Source organism: Oryx dammah, unplaced genomic scaffold, assembly GCF_014754425.2.
Source record: "Oryx dammah isolate SB20612 unplaced genomic scaffold, SCBI_Odam_1.1 HiC_scaffold_13, whole genome shotgun sequence".
NCBI classification, from domain to species: Eukaryota; Metazoa; Chordata; class Mammalia; order Artiodactyla; family Bovidae; genus Oryx; species Oryx dammah.
Genome location: NW_024070197.1, coordinates 37,878,776 through 37,892,170, shown reverse-complemented (window position 1 = coordinate 37,892,170; position 13,395 = coordinate 37,878,776).

The window sequence follows — 13,395 nt, the reverse complement described above, 5'->3', positions numbered from 1 at the left end:
CCAGTGGAGAGGGTAGAGAGATTATGTCATTCCTCAAAGTTGCTTTCTGCTCACAGGAAGAAAGGATTCAGGTATGAGAGCTCAAGATCTTGCCTTCTTGGCATCCACAGCAAGCATGTGCTCTAGCTGCATGGTAAATGGCCTCTTTCAACACTAGCTGTGCTCTACCACTTTTCAGACTTTGAAGTGGCCTTATTCATCTTCCAATAAATTATAAATTTCCCACCCCTCTTTCTTCCTGTGTCCCAATCCTGTTTTTCAGAAGCAAATTGAGTTAGAGAATACAGGGAAAGACTCAATTAGTAGAGGCACCAGCTCTGCTTAGAAATATTTCAGGACCTCAGGACAGTTAATAGGCATAAATTTCGTGAATAGTGCAGAGAGCACAAGAGAGAGACTGTAATCATATTTGGTTTAATATGCTTGTATTTTGATACCTTTAGACAGAAACAACACAGGAACCAAAACCAAAGTTGATGTGTGGGCACACATAGCTGTGTATACTCACTGGGAATAAAAAGCATAATCACTATCAGTGAGTATTTTGTTAATAGTTGTTTACTGAGCATTTGGTTTAGTCCAGGTACCCCAATGGGTATGATGAATGTAGGGTGAACTAAATAAATTTGGCTCCTGTGCTCAGGGGGCTTGTCATCTTTGTGATATTTATGGAGGAAATCTCTTATTCATGGAAGACTAACCTAATGCTTGTGCAGCCCTTGACAAGGCAAATCCTTTCATGCCCACCATGTAATCCCTAAAATCATCTAGAGATGATTGTATTAAAGGAGCCGAGCAATCTATAGATTCAATGCAATCCCTATCAAGCTACCAATGGTATTTTTCACGGAACTAGAACAAATTATTTCACAATTTGTATGGAAATACAAGAAACCTCAAATAGCCAAAGCAATCTTGAGAAAGAATGGAACTGGAGAAATCAACCTGCCTGACTTCAGGCTATACTATGAAGCTATGGTCATCAAGACAGTATGGTACTGGCACAAAGATAGAAATATAGATAAATGGAACAAAATAGAAAGCTCAGAGATAAATCCACGCACCTAAGGACACTTTATCTTTGACAAAGAAGGAAATAATATACAATGGAGAAAAGACAATCTCTTTAACAAGTGCTGCTGGGAAAACTGGTTAACCACTTGTAAAAGAATGAAACTAGAATACTTTCTAACACCATACACAAAAATAAATTCAATATGGATTAAAGATCTAAACATAAGACCAGAAACTATAAAACTCCTAGAGGAAAACATAGGCAAAACACTCTCCAACATAAATCACAGCAGTATCCTCTATGACCCACCTCCCAGAGTACTGGAAATAAAAGCAAAAATAAACTAATTAAACTTAAAAGCTTTTGCACAACAAAAGAAGCTATAAGCAAAGTGAAAAGACAGCCTTCAGAATGGGAGAAAATAATAGCAAATGAAGCAACTGACAAAGAATTAATCTCAAAAATATATAAGCAACTCTTGCAGCTCAATTCCAGAAAAATAAATGACCCAATCAGAAAATGGGCCAAAGAACTAAACAGACATTTCTCCAAAGAAGACATACAGATGGCTAACAAACACATGAAAAGATGCTCAACATCACTCATTATCAGAGAAATGCAAATCAAAACCACACTGAGGTACCATTTCACGCCAGTCAGAATGGCTGCTATCCAAAAGTCTACAAACTATAAATACTGGAGAGGGTGTGGAGAAAAGGGAACCCTCTTACACTGTTGGTGGGAATGCAAACTAGTTCAGCCACTATGGAGAACAGTGTGGTGATTCCTTAAAAAACTGGAAATAGAACTGCCATATGACTCAGCAATCCCACTGCTGGGCATACACACTGAGAAAACCAGAATTGAAAGAGACATGTGTACCCCAATGTTCATTGCAGCACTGTTTATAATAGCCAGGACATGGAAACAACCTAGATGTCCATCAGCAGATGAATGGATAAGAAATCAGTGGTACATATACACAATGGAATATTACTCAGCCATTAAAAAGAATACATTTGAATCAGTTCTAATGAGGTGGATGAAACTGGAGCCTATTATACAGAGTGAAGTAAGCCAGAAAGAAAAACATCAATACAGTATACTAACCCATATATATGAAATTTAGAAAGATAGATGTATAGAACAGTTTTTGGACTCTGTGGGAGAGGGCGAGGGTGGGATGATTTGGGAGAATGGCATTGAAACATGTATACTATAATGTGTGAAATGAATCGCCAGTCCAGGTTCAATACATGAGACAGGGTCTCAGGGCTGGTGCACTGGGATGACCCAGAGGAATGAAATGGGGAGGGAGGTGGGAGGGGGAATCAGGATGGGGAACACATGTACACCCGTGGCAGATTCATGTCATTGTATGGCAAACCCACTACAATACTGTAAAGTAATTAGCCTCCAATTAAAATGAATAAATTTATAAAAAAACAAAAAATAAAATTTACATGAAAAAATATATAAAGGAGCTGACAAATAAGGAAACTGAGGCTTAGACTAGTAATTTGTTTGCCAAAGTTTGTACCTCTAGCAAGTAATTGAATCAATACTCACAGAATACTTCTTAGAAATCTCATTTATTCATTCAACAGATACTTATTGACCTCCATGTGCTAGGCCCTGTGTTGTGTGCTGAGTACACAAAGGAGATGGCTATTTGGGCCTCCCATGTTCCTTAATATCATAAGATACTTCCTTATGTTGTTCAGCTTTTCTTTCCTTCACCTGGTAAATCTTCTATCTTCCAGATTCAAGTTGATGATCCTCAGCACAGTCCTCCCAACCCTCAAACGGCCTCCACTAACTTCTGCTTTGCTGTAAGTAGTATCGTTCATCATATACTTTAGTTATATTTCTTAAATATACAGATTTCAATTGAGCTTGGTGCTCCCTGAGAGGAGACACTATATCTACTTTTGTTGACTGTGTTTTTTCCAACATGTAGCAGAGTTTCTGTCCCATATTAAGCACTCAGCAAACTGTTTGAGTGAATAAATGGATGACTTGTAAAAGTATTGTAAATATGGTCTGTGGTAGTTATCATTTAGGTTGCAAACGGTGATAGGTATTGTTAAGCCCATTATTCAGGAGGGGAAAACTGGATTCAGAATGCTTCCCAGGAGCCCCTGATATGACACAGCTAACACAGACAGAGCTGGAGCTGGAGCCCAGGGCAACGTGGTATCCAGGCCGGTACTCCTCATAGCCACAAGAGGGGTTTTATTTGTTTTCTCCAGGAAGTAATTTTTCTCTGAGAGACTTTTATCCCCTGCCTTTGCATCCTGCACACACCTTGCATGGGCTTATAGATTGTCCTTTTCACAGGTCCGTAGCCTGATTCTCAGCTTCATGCTTCCTTTCCTCCCATTTCCAGCTGAACATCCAAGCAGCACACAGCAGGAGGTGATATGGAAGGAAACGCTGGCAGGGGAAGAGCCTGTAATTAAACAAACAAGCAATAGCAGACAGTATCCACGGGCATTGCCACCTGGACTGACCTTCTAGCCAATGCAAATGTGACCTTCTAGAGGCCTGGGTGTTGGGGGCGAAGTGGTTAGAAGCTTTAGCTGCTGCAGCAGGAATCACCTGGGGGAGACGTGGGGAAGACTGGAGAGAGATGACTTTGTTTATGGGAACCATTGTTCCCTGGGCAGAGACTGCAGGCCTAGTCTTCAAAGGCCTGCTGCTGTTTTGTGTGTTCAGAAGCAATTTGGAAAATGCCATCATGTCAACTTTATTTCCTTGCTCTCTAGGGGTACTCTGTGGTTGCCCATAAATAATCCTATCTGAGGCTGAAAGTTACTGTAAAGTGTTCACTGCACTGGGCTTAACTTCAAACGTACAGGAGCCAGAATTCTAATGAACTTTATAAAGCTCATTGATTTTTTTTTTCTAATGATAAAAAAAATACATACTCATAGAAGAACTTGAAATTATAAAGTATCAAGCAAATGAAAAAACACCTCTAATCTAGGTTTTATTGTATATTCGCTACATGATTTACCTCAAATTTCTGAAAATATATGCTCGTCTGTCTCTTGTGCTCGTCTGTCTCTGCTAAAATGTAGTGTTTTGCTAGGAGATTTGGCACTTGAAGCATTCGGTACTTTATGAGGTATTAACACTCTAGTACTCTTGCCTGGAAAATCCCATGGACGGAGGAGGCTGGTGGGCTGCAGTCAGTGGGGTCTCGAAGAATTGGACATGACTGAGCGACTTCCCTTTCACTTTTCACTTTCATGCATTGGAGAAGGAAATGGCAACCCACTGCAGTGTTCTTGCCTGGAGAGTCCCAGGGACGGGGGAGCCTGGTGGGCTGCCGTCTCTGGGGTCGCACAGAGTCGGACACGCCTGAAGCGACTTAGCAGCAGCAACACCCTTAAACTCACTGTGGCACTATGTCTTCTAACTCCAATACAAAGTAAAATCTTGGTGAGTACAAGTGCTGAGACTACTTTTTCCAGAATCCAGGAGTTCCAAATCAAGATTCAAATTTATTCTATTTTTCACTCTCTCATAGACTTGCCAATCAAGTCTTTTCTAGGACTTTGTACATAATTACACCCTTTAAATAACTAAGACTAGCTCTATATGAGGATGCTATTTACTATGGGGAAGATCTGCTGAACATCCAAATGGTCCGGAAAAAGCCACTCAAGGAAAGAGTTGCTGAATGAATGAACGGTGTGTGAATGGATGTATAAATTTTTTTGGATCTTTAGTAGGTTTACCTTCACTTTAATTTCCCCCTTCGTTTACTGAGCGGGTATGGAATGTTTTCACAGTGGTTCTCAGCTTAGGGGTGATTTTGCAATACGGCATTTGACATTTTTGTTTTCACAACAGGTTTGGGAAGGTGTGCTTCTGGCATCTACTGTGTGAAAGTCAGAGATGTTGCTAAACATCCCACACTGCTGTTCCCTCTGCCCCATGTGTGCCATGCCCCGCAACAAAGAATTATCAAATTGTTCACCACTGAAATGTCATTAGTGCTGAGAAGCTGAGAAACGTTCATTTAGCATAAACATGAGTATGTTTCATTGGACTCAAAGGGGAGATCCCTACAGGTCAAACCTGGAGGATTCTTGTGTGCAGATAAGCAAGATTATAAATGTGACAATAAAACGATGCCATCTCTTCTATTAGGAAAAAAAATCGTCTTTTCTTGGTACAGATGGTCTCATGCCTGTAAATCTGCCATTCTTTCAGTAATCACCTGAAGAAAACGGATGATTTAAAGCAGTTATAAGCTTTATCTTGCAGAAGGAAAGTGTGGATGTCTGAAGAAGAATAGTAAACATAAATTCTGTTTTACATCCAAGAAGCGAAGTCATTTAGAGTATAACACAGCTTCCATCTGAACTATGGCAGAAAGAGAGGTGTAGCATATGATCAATGATTTTAAATGATTTATGAGTATTTCTGTAAAGGAAGTTCAAAGGCCTGGGCAGAGCCCGGCCTTTCTGATGTGCCATAATAGAATTTTATGCTGTTTTTCTCACAGTCTAATAAAGTTCAGTAGTATAAGTAGATTGTTACCTTATATTAGTACTTTCTAGGCTGCCTGTCAGAATGTTTTATTCAAAGAAACAGATTTATATTTCACAAGGAAATGATTTCTAAAGCTCTCCCATTAATATTTTTTTCACTGAGAGAAAAGTCAGATTCAGTCATTCCACCCATAGATTCAGAGATTAGCCCAGAATGAGCCCTTACATGAAATACTTTTTTGGTATTTAAAAAGGGAATAGTATTTTAATGCTATGAAAGGAGAACACAGAAAAATGACTGGTCTTTTAACAGAAAATTCTACTTGTGATTTCCTTTCCTTTTCCATCACCAAGAAATTGGCTGATAGAGAATATCCCTAACTCTTAATGTTGCCCAAGTACATGGTTGCCAGTGCAATGAACTTTCTGTCTATATGTGCAGGGTATCCGGAAGGTACCTAAGAGAAAATATTCATGATTAGCAAAAAATAATATACTGTTTGCTTGGGAAAAATCTTTCTTCTCTCTCTCCTCATTGTTTTACTGCTTCGACAAACCATTAATAGAACACCCACTGTATTCCTAGTATTGTTTTAGGATCAGAGAACACAACTGTGAAAGGCAAAGCAAGTAAAAGAAAAACCTTGTTTCCATGTTCCAAGCACTGTCCAGGGTGCTGAATGGATGGAGCTGCCAAGTGCATGTGTGAAGAGAATTTGTACGTAGAGAAGCTAGGCTCCTGCCAGGCTCCTCTGTCCATGAAATCCTCCAGGCAAGAATGCTGAAGTGGGAAGCCTTTCCTTCCTCCAGCGGATCTTCCCAACCAATGGATTGAACCCAAGTCTCCCGCACTGCAGACGGAGTCTTTACTGTCTGACACCAGGGAAGCCCAATAAAAGTGTAGCCTTCCAACAGACATTTAACTCAATGCAGTACATTAAGCATTCATGAAGTAAGTATACTGAACTAGTACATATCGAATGAGAGTGAGGACTGAGATACAAAACGGAATTCGGCCCTTGCCGTCAAGGTATTACCAATAAGAAAAATAACTATACAAACTCATTATTTGACTGTTAAGCTAAAGGAAACCTGTTGTCACGTTTGATGTAACAGAAGAAAACTTTATGCCTAAATCGCTAGTAGGCATGTATAGATTTGAATGTTTCTATACATGTATACAGAAGCTAACCTGCTTAAATACACCCTCAGTGGAACATTTTCTGCTTACCTCTCCAGATCCACTTTCTAGTTTTTTCCTTCTTGTCTTGTGCCATGAGAGGATGACACGTAGACTATTTACATGGAAAGAAGGAGGGTGGAGAGTGAGCTCGGGGTGTATAACCTCCCAGATTGTCACTGCGACTCACTGCAGGCTTGTTCTCTCTTGTAACCGAAGTTCTCAGCTACGATAGAATGGCTCTCAGCATGCAACCTTGTCCATTTTGAGCAAACCTTCCCCTCTTTTTACCCTGTTTTGACCATAGGGTACTGTCATATCTTCCATGGGTTCTATATCTTCTTTTTTATGTTTTAAAATACCGTCTTTGTTAAACTCTCCTCGAATTATCCTAGTTTCACAGTGCCTCATATTTATAGGTGGGGCACCACTTGATAAGGGCATCCCTGGTGGATCAGACGGTAAAGAATCTGCCTGCAATACAGGAGACTTGGGTTCAGTCCTTGGGTCGGGAAGATTCTCCTGGAGAAGAGAACAGGTACCTACTCCAATATTTTCACTTGGAGAATTCTGTGGACAGAGGAGCCTGATGGGCTATAATCTATGGGGTCGCAAGTAGTCAGACATGGCTGAATGGTAAACTTGATAAACTCTGTATCACCTTGTATTAATATGTTACCTTAAGGAACCGTTTATTGCACATTTACTATGTGTCAACCTGTACAAGTACTTTGCAGATTTCAATATTCTATGAAGAAATAATAGTTTCATCATTAGAATCTATATAACTTTACCAAAGTCTGCAAAGTTTATGATATTTCCACCAATTTTTGCTCACAGTAGAAATGATGTCATATTGTAAGACTATGAAAAATTCTGGGGCAATGGAAAGTGAGATGGGAGGTGGGCGGGGCTCTAATTATAATCACGGTGATGGTGATGATGATGGGGTCACAGACTCGGACACTACTGAGTGACTGAACTGAACTGAAGCCACGTAGCGCTTACATCAGCAGATGCTCCATAAATTTTCAAGTTCTTTAACCTCTGTCATCGTCGTCACGATCGTCAGTGTTGTCATCATTATCACCATCATCATCACCTTGATCATAATTAGAACCCCGCCCACTTCTCATCTCACTTTCCATTGCCCCAGAATTTTTCATAGCCTTATGATATGTTGCTTATTTAATTTTCATATTGAACCTATGATGTAAGTAGCATTGATAGCCTCATTTTTTATATGCAGTTCCACAGACTCCTTCCTATACTTTTGTTCAGGGAAAAAAGTCACCATCTCTCACCGGTTTTCCCTATTCCACCTGACTCCGGGCCTTATCAGTATCAGTTTAATTTCTGTCTGTCCGTTCTGGAAAGTCTCTTCAGTCCTTGAATATTACTTTCCTCAGCCTTCAGTGGGAACACTGAGAAGATGTTCTAGATATGTAGACTGGCCAAGATACAAATTGAATCACCTTTTGAGGGAGTGGTATTGAAATTAATGAAGATAAAATTGTGTAAATACCATTGCATGTATTTGTACAGGTAGCTTTAAAAATTGAGATGTAATTGGCATACAATGTTGTGTTAGTTTTTAGGTGCACAACATAATGAACTGATACATGATTTGATACATACATAGCTTGTCGATACATAGGTGGTTGTTGTTGTTTAGTTGATAAGTTGCGTCTGACTCTTTGTGTAGCTTTTGGTCAAAACTGTAACTGTAAAAAAAAAAAAAGAACAATCCTTTTAGAAACTGCTAGATATGATTGGAAAGACCAAGAAAAAAGAAAATAAACCCAAATCATTGTACTTTGCAGAATCTGACTCCATGTTTGATGTTTGTGTAAAGCCATCCTTCCCACAAATATTTTTACATATTTGGACTACAGAGGGCATGACTGAATTGTATAAAAAGCATGGGCTTTGAAGTCTCAGCCAGAATTTTAATTTAGTAATATCTGTCACTGCAACTGTGTGACCTTTGGTAAGTTACTGAATGTCTCTGAGTCCCAGACTTTATCCCTTAACTAAATCCTACCTGCTAAGACTGCTGAGAAGATGAAATGAGGTATTCTATTAAAAACTTAGCACATAAGAGGAGCTCAAAAAAATAGTGCGGAAAGTTTCTGCTTCCAGAATTAATTTATAATCATGCAGAGGTAAGAATTAAATAGTTTTGGACAATTCAGTTTCTAGCAATTCAGCCATAAAACACCATAACTTTCCCTCAGTCTCTGACTGAACTTCTCATGACTGGATTGCTTTGAATGGTACGGACAGGCATAATATGAGGCTGGGCAGGGCAGGGCAGTGGGTAAGGCACTACTTTAGAATCAGCCTTCCTGGCTAATCTTGGGCAGATCACTTAACTCCTGTGTGCTTCAGTTTTCTAATATATAAAAGAAATATAATGAAACTATAGTAAAACTATATAGAGTTGCAGTGAAAATGAAAATAAAACATGAAATCAGGCAATGCATGTAAATAGCTTAGGTTAGAACATTGTCTAGATCTAATAAAAGCTCAATTAATGTTATTTATTACTATCAGTACTAGCCCCTTTCATAGGTAATAGGATGAGAAAAGCTATGTTAAATAAAACAAGAATACTTATCTAAAGACACTGGGGAAAAATGACACTATATGATTATCAATAAGACTGTAGGAGGGAAAGGTAGAGAGTGTGTGTTTAAGATTTTATAGTATTTTTCACAAGTCAATGAAGAAACTGATCATTGACTTTATCAATTTAATAATAAAATGGTTACTTCATCACCTATTGACCTTGTGGTCATGAGAAATCCCTTTGAAATGTCAAGATGTGAGTTATTTTATCAGTAAATTGACATAATACATATCTGAGTATTAAATTAGGTAATGTGTACATCTGCAATATTTTTCCATATATCTCTATCATTCTTAATTAGTTCTTTTTATTACTTAATTCTTTAGTTCTTAGCTATTATTTTCTCCCAGTCCCTCTCCATAGCAGAGGATATCTGTAGGAGCTGTTGGGTGGATGTGGCATTGTGGAAAAGTACTCAAAGCCCATAGATGACTCAAAATAAGAGAGCAGGAGCCAATGGATACTTTTTCTTTCATGTCTCCAGGGAATACACTGTCCAAAGGGTCCAGTGGTATCATCATAGCCAACTTGATAATGTACTTTTTACAAGGAAAAATACCTTTCTCCTTGATTTCATTCTTTCTTGTCCTGATGCCTGCTTCCCATGCACACTAAGTCGCTTCAGTCATGTCTGACTCTTCGTGAGCCTGTGGACTGTAGCCTTGCGGACTCCTCTGTCCATGCAGTTCTCCAGGCAAGAATACTGGAGCGGGTTGCCATACCATTCTCCAGGGGATCTTCCTGACCCAGGGACTGATCTGGCGTCTCTTATGTCTCCTGCATTGGCAAGTGGGTTCTTAACCACTAGTGCCACACTTCCCAAATACGCCAGCTTGTACAACAGCTCCTTTCCCAGCGTGTACAACTGAAGCTAAGAAAGAAGTCTTTAGAGTCATTCAGAATATGAGCATGGACTTGCCTGATCCATCCTATATTTAGTATTCTCTAACATTATGGGAAAAAGATAATCCAGAGTTTGTAAATCAGTTCAGTTCAGTTTAGTTGCAACCCCATGGACTGCAGCATGCCAGGCTTCCCTGTCCATCACTATCTCCTGGAGCTTGCTCAAACTAATATCTGTCTAGTTGGTGAGGCCATCCAATCATCTCATTCTCTGTTGTCCCCTTCTCCTGCCTTCAGTCTTTCCTAGCTGCTGCTAAGTTGCTTCAGCATCAGGGTCTTTTCCAATGAGCCAGTTCTTCATACCAAGTGGCCAAAGTATTGGAGCTTCAGCTTCAGTATCGGTCCCTTCAGTGAATATTACTGGTTTGATTTCTTTGATGTCCAAGGGACTCTCAAGAATCTTCTCTGACACCATAGTTCAAAAGCATCAATTCTTTGGTGCTCAGCCTTCTTCACAGTCCAACTCTCACATCCATACATGACCACAGGAAAAACCATAGCCTTGACTAGATGGACCTTTGTTGGCAAAGTAGTCTCTGCTTTTGAATATGCTGCCTAGGTTGGTCATAGCTTTTCTTCCAAGGAGCAAGTGTCTTTTAATTTCATGGCTGCAGTCACCATCTACAGTGATTTTGGATCCCAAGAAAATAAAGTCTGATACTGTTTCCATTGTTTCCCCATCTATTTGCCATGAAGTGATGGGACAGGATGCCATGATCTTCATTTTCTGAATGTAGAGCTTTAAGCCAACTTTTTCACTCTCCTCTTTCACTTTCATCAAGAGGCTTTTTAGTTCCTCTTCACTTTCTGCCATACGGGTGGTGTCATCTGCATATCTGAGGTTATTGATATTTCTCCCAGCAATCTTTATTCCAGCTTGTGCTTCATCCAGTCTGGCATTTTGCATGATGTACTCTGCATATGTTAATTAAGCAGGGTGACAATATCCAGCTTTGATGTACTCCTTTCCCAGTTTGGAACGAGTCTGTTGTTCCATGCCCAGTTCTAACTGTTGTTTCTTAGCCTGCATATAGATTTCTCAGGAGGTAGGTCAGGTGGTCTGGTATTCCCATCTCTTTCAGAATTTTCCAGTTTATTGTGATCCACACAGTTAAAGGCTTTGGCTTCGCCTTTTATCCCTGAGAGAATCCTAGAGATGGGGAAAGGCAGAACCCAAAGGTTAGGGTAACAGGCAGATGGGATACCTAACTCCGATGTACATCCAGCATTCCTCTTTCATTGTTTTTTCATGACCTTCAGCAAGTCACTCTCCCACTCCAGTGACCCATGCAAGAGAGATGAACACAGCCAGGTTAACTTCATGTTACCTCCCAGCTCTGACTAACTTTTAAAATACAGCTTGTAATTTTGCTGTTGCTGGATCACAAGTATTCTAGTTTTAACGTCTTTCTTTCTGTGTCAGTAGCAATTTATGCTTGAAATCTTCTAATGTCATTTTATTGGACTACTGGAAACATAACCGAAATGGCTAGAACGGCTGTAGTTTAAAAAGGAAAATTGAACACTGCCCATATGCACAGGTGGTGGGGTCACAAATAGATGGCAGCCATGACTTAGGATATATACAGAATAGAGAAATGCTTTCCATGAATTAATAATTGAATGCATGAGCCTCTGGTATATGGTTCTATTGTCTGAAGGAGAAAATTATCTTATTGTTTACTAAGGGAGTTGATATTTGAGAATGTCAATATTGTTATTTTTTTAAATCAACTTCTCCAGCTTTCTGCAAACTCTATCCTAAATGTTAGACCATCAGAATATAAATTATGATGTTTTTCTTGTCTTCAACACTTATTAATTAATATGATAGTGAATTGAATAATGCAAAAATGCCTTCTTTAAAATGGTGGTTAAGCATATTATTACTTGGTTAACTTAATGTCTTCAAAAAGAAGTCCAAGTCCATCATTGTGTTAAGATGATAACATGTGAAAGTACCCATTTTTATTTACTTTCAACATTTGATTAACACTTGCTAAGTTGCTTCAGTAGAGTCCTACTCTTTGTGACCCCATGGACTGTAGCCTGCCAGGTTCCTCTGTCCATGGGATTTTCCAGGCAAGAATACTGGAGTGGGTTGCCATGCCCTCCTCCTGGGGATCTTCCCGACCGAGGGATTGAACCCACGTCTCTTAGTCTCCTGCATTGGCAGGCAGGTTCTTTACCACTAGCACCACTTGGGAAGCCCTCTCTATTTGCCAAAACTTATCACATGAGAACGACTTTATTTTATTCATTATCGCCTTTTTCAAACCAGTCACAGTGCAGACCATCCCTGTAAGAGCCATGTTCCTTTAGAACTCTTTCTTGTGGTGTCTTTCTCCTTTTCTTTGCCTCTCTTCTTCTTGGCTCCTATGATACCCTAGATCTCCATTGCGTTCAATTCTTCTTTAGGTGGAATTATCTTATGCCTTCTATTTAAAAACAGGGGAATGGCTGGTGATTTATTACAATGATTCTATATGTATATACACGTATATACCTTTAAAAAAATTAGCCATGAGAAAATATAGAGGACTCAATTTTTTTACCCAAAGCAGTACTTGCATTAATGCTGGTTCTGAATGTGCTCATTCCTTCTGCTCTTTTCAGTTAAACTGAAGGATGGCTTTATGTCTTGCTTTACCTATGCATTCATCTGCAGCTGTTCTCATACCCCTTGGAAGCCAGATGGGGCATAAATCTTAAATAAATAAATAAGTAAAAAGTAGGATAAAAGATCACTACCCTGGTTAGCTTTATACCATAAAAATGAATTCAATAAGCACGTAAATATATGTGAATTCTGAAATAAAATACCATCTGCTTTTGTAGGAAAAAAACACATTAATTTTATATCACAACATGTTATCCTGTGGAAATTCAATTCAGTGATATAAATAAAGAAAGTGTCTAAATATGTGGAATGCTCAAGTTATCTTCCTGCTCTTGCCAAATTAGAAAAAAAAAAACACGTTTTTTTTTTTTTTGCAATAATGTGCACTTAACTGAGTTAGAGTTTAAACTGTCTGGAACTGGCAGATTTCCCCAGAGTTGCATCAGATATCAGAACCAAGGGTTATTAACATTACAAAGAGCACCACTGTCCTACAGTGTCCCCTTTATCATTTTGAGCAGCTGCCTCAAGGCAGCGTAT